This window comes from Oncorhynchus clarkii, chromosome 27, assembly GCF_045791955.1.
Source record: "Oncorhynchus clarkii lewisi isolate Uvic-CL-2024 chromosome 27, UVic_Ocla_1.0, whole genome shotgun sequence".
In the NCBI taxonomy this organism is placed as follows: Eukaryota; Metazoa; Chordata; class Actinopteri; order Salmoniformes; family Salmonidae; genus Oncorhynchus; species Oncorhynchus clarkii.
In genome coordinates, this window is record NC_092173.1 from 35,070,000 (window position 1) to 35,074,353 (window position 4,354).

Below are 4,354 nucleotides of genomic sequence, written 5' to 3' on the forward strand. Positions count from 1 at the left end.
TTTCCCAAACATAGAATCTCTATCATTAAGGTTATCGTCTTAGTCTTGACTATGGGAGTAAAAAGATGTATAATAATTTAGGAATGTCATTTTTTTTCTCAAATTCTTAGATTTGTTGCCACGCCTGACTCCTACCCACCACTCCTAGTAAACCCTCTGCTCTCCACACCTGACTCCTACCCACCACTCCTAGTAAACCCTCTGCTCTCCACACCTGACTCCTACCCACCACTCCTAGTAACCCCTCTGCTCTCCACGCCTGACTCCTACCCACCACTCCTAGTAACCCCTCCACACCTGACTCCTACCCACCACTCCTAGTAAACCCTCTGCTCTCCACACCTGACTCCTACCCACCACTCCTAGTAACCCCTCCACACCTGACTCCTACCCACCACTCCTAGTAACCCCTCTACTCTCCACACCTGACTCCTACCCACCACTCCTAGTAACCCCTCTGCGCCTGACTCCTACCCACCACTCCTAGTAACCTGTGACATTTGTATTTGTTTACATAATAAAGAGTACGGGGTACCATGTCATAAACCTTAAACAAGTATTTTGTCCCAAATGTAGCTTAAATGGGACAATGATGTTGACTCTGATAAGATTGTTCTCTAAATGGGCTATCTTACAGAGAGAGAAAAACATGCTCAAATGCTATTTAGTTGCCATGTTTCAGCCCATGGAGTGAACTTGAGCACATAGCAACGCCGTATACATGTCAAAACATGGACACTGTACTAAATAAATACATAGGAGAAAACAACATTGAATTCAGCAACTTCGACATACAAATAGGGTTGACAATATCTCAGATATATCCAGCATCTAGAACAGCTCTCTGTAACTCATATATTTGAATCAACCTCCAGTTTCTCACATTTTACACAGTAAACATGGTTTGGGGTAAATTAATCACAACAATGTTTAGCTATAGGAGACTGAATACTAACTTCTCAGTCTCGATATGCCAGTCTTGAAATGTCATGCAAAGCTCCCAATTATTTGATGATTTGAGTTAGGACACAGCTCTGTAGGAAGAGCTGTGTTCTGTCTGTCACTATGGAAACCTTCAGCTCTGTAGGAAGAGCTGTGTTCTGTCTGTCACTATGGAAACCTTCAGCCCTGTAGGAAGAGCTGTGTTATGTCTGTCACTATGGAAACCTTCAGCCCTGTAGGAAGAGCTGTGTTATGTCTGTCACTATGGAAACCTTCAGCCCTGTAGGAAGAGCTGTGTTCTGTCTGTCACTATGGAAACCTTCAGCCCTGTAGGAAGAGCTGTGTTCTGTCTGTCACTATGGAAACCTTCAGCCCTGTAGGAAGAGCTGTGTTCTGTCTGTCACTATGGAAACCTTCAGCCCTGTAGGAAGAGCTGTGTTCTGTCTGTCACTATGGAAACCTTCAGCCCTGTAGGAAGAGCTGTGTTCTGTCTGTCACTATGGAAACCTTCAGCCCTGTAGGAAGAGCTGTGTTCTGTCTGTCACTATGGAAACCTTCAGCCCTAGCTGATGTGTGTGCCTTTTAACTTTCACTAATACGAGCTCAGATCAGTTTTCCTCAGATCAGTTTATCATTTCTAGGATTGATCATAGTGTTGTTTAGAGGAATCAGCCTTATAAACAATAGAATGGAATATGAGGAGTTACCTGTGGATCCTGTGTTTCTGCCAAGGCAGCAGTGTAGAGTACCTCAGAGCAGCCCAGGGGGGCAACATGGATTTAAAGTGCTGTGTCCACCTGCTGCTACACACACACACACACAGAACAAGATGCTTCACACTACTGTGCCATCTCATCATAAACACATATGAATTACCCTCCATAGCCACAGGAAAGCTATCTCTATCTCAACATTGTTCAAGGTCCTAGGTCAATGGCACTGTTCTGGGATGAATGGTTTCTTAGAGATGTATTTAGGGATGAGGGGTGTGTATAGCTGTGATAGGAGACTGGGGTACTCCGGACAACAGTATAGATGTGCGTCATGTATGTGTATGGGTAGTATTGCTTTACATTTGAACATCTGGAATATATTTATATAGAAAATATCCAAAACAATAAAAACACTTTACTTTTACGAAACCACTCATTTCCCAACAAGCTACCCTCTATCCCAAGACCTCACCCTTTGGCACAATCATATTTTTGATGTATTTTGTATTTATAACGTATAATTATTTTTTTTGTAATATAATTACTAGACATTTGAATAGTAGCACACACTCTCACATTCAATGTAACACTTTTTTCCTCCCTCATATTGGTGCTGTGTATGTTATAACATAATCATCATTTAAAAAAGATTTCCTTTTGTAAATCAGTGTTTTCCTTTTCTACCTTTTTGATATGTAAATGGATCATTTAGGATCTGTCATTGCATGCCCTTGTTATGTACAGAGCCACTATGTCTGAGAGAACCTGTTCTCTCTACTGGTCTCTGGGTAAGTCACAGACTGACATGTCTTGTCATGTATCATGCCTTGGAGAAGAAGGCCCGTCAAAATTGGCAATATTGTACAAATTAATGATTTAAAAAAAAATGTTTTGGTCATAATTTAATGTTAGGGTTCTGTATTAGGGTTAGCTGTGTGGTAAAGGTTAGGGTTAGGGTTAAGGTTATGGTTAGGTTTGAAATCAGATTTCATGACTTTGTGGCTGGCAGGTTAGTGTTTTTGGTCATGAATCTTGTTCTGGATTTGAAACCTGACTTTGCAGCTAGCATACCTAAGGGGAAATCCCTCAGGTCAGCCTCCAGAACAAGACACATGACAATAAAGTTCAACCTGCCTGTGGCTGTGCCAGCTAGTGACCATTCTGCAGAGCTGCCTCCAGAACAAGACTGATGACAAAAAAGGTCAACCTGCCTGTGGCTGTGCCAGCTAGTGACCACTCTGCAGAGCTGCCTCCAGAACAAGACTAATGACAATAAATACCAACCTGCTACAAAGTCACACACATTCTTATGCCAGCAGTGGATCCGTTTCTGTTAAATTCCTGGGGATCTGGTAAATATTCTCCTTCTGGCCCTCCTAGCTCTAGGGCTAAATCAGGGCTAAATCAGGTGTGGAAAGTTTGGTCCCAACGCTTCAGTAATCATTTAGAAAATATTTTACATTCAATCTTCTGAAGTAAACAATAGTACAAAAGACCTCAAAAATCTGAAAATAACTGATGACAGAAAGAGAGAGAGAAAGAGAGACAGAGAGAGAGAGACAGGGAGAGAGACAGAGACAGAGAGAGAGAGACAGAGAAAGAGTGACAGAGAGAGAGAGACGGAGATAGATTGACAGAGAGAGAGAGACAGGGAGAGAGACAGAGACAGAGAGAGAGAGACAGAAAGAGAGACAGAGAGGGAGACAGAGAGAGATTGACAGAGAGAGAGAGAGAGAGAGAGAGATTGACAGAGAGAGAACAGAGAGAGAGAGCGAGAGAGAGAGACAGGTAGAGAGAGAGAGAGAGAGAGAGAGAGAGAGAGACAGGGAGACAGAGAGATTGACAGAGAGAGAGACAGGGAGACAGAGAGAGAGAGAGACAGAGAGAGAGAGAGCGAGAGAGAGAGAACAGAGAGAACAGAGATAGAGAGAGAGCGAGAGAGAGAGACAGGTAGAGAGAGAGAGAGAGAGAGAGAGAGAGAGGGAGACAGAGAGAGATTGACAGAGAGAGAGACAGGGAGACAGAGAGAGAGAGACAGAGAGAGAGACAGGGAGACAGAGAGAGATTGACAGAGAGAGAGAGAGAGACAGGGAGACAGGGAGACAGAGACAGGGAGACAGAGAGAGAGAGACAGAGAGAGAGACAGGGAGACAGAGAGAGAGAGACAGAGAGAGGGAGACAGAGAGAGAGAGAGAGAGAGAGACAGGGAGACAGAGAGAGATTGACAGAGAGAGAGACAGAGAGCGAGAGAGATAGATAGATAGAGAGAGAGAATACTGCTCCAGACCCTGAGGCGATAGTTAGTCTGTGTGAATGTGAACAGCAAGGTCTCTGTTAAATCAATAGAAAGATTAAACACACACTGCACTCAGATCAGATCATACAGCGAGAGAGAAGTCCGAACCCCACTGGAGGTTTTCATACTATACATGGTATGTATAAACAGAATCATCTGCTATTAAGATACCATCCAAGATATTTTTGTATTTACACTTTCCCCTACAACAGCCAATATGCAAGTGTTTATGTGTGTATGTGTGTGAGTGTGTTTATGTGTGTGTGTGTGTGGGTGTGCAGTTGTGCGTGCGTGTGTGTGTTGGTGTGCCAGTGGCCATAGCTGCTCTGCCCAGCCCTTATGGTTACTCCATGTGTGTCCATGGCAGTAGCTGGTTAGTCCTGTGAGGTTAGTGTCTTTAACA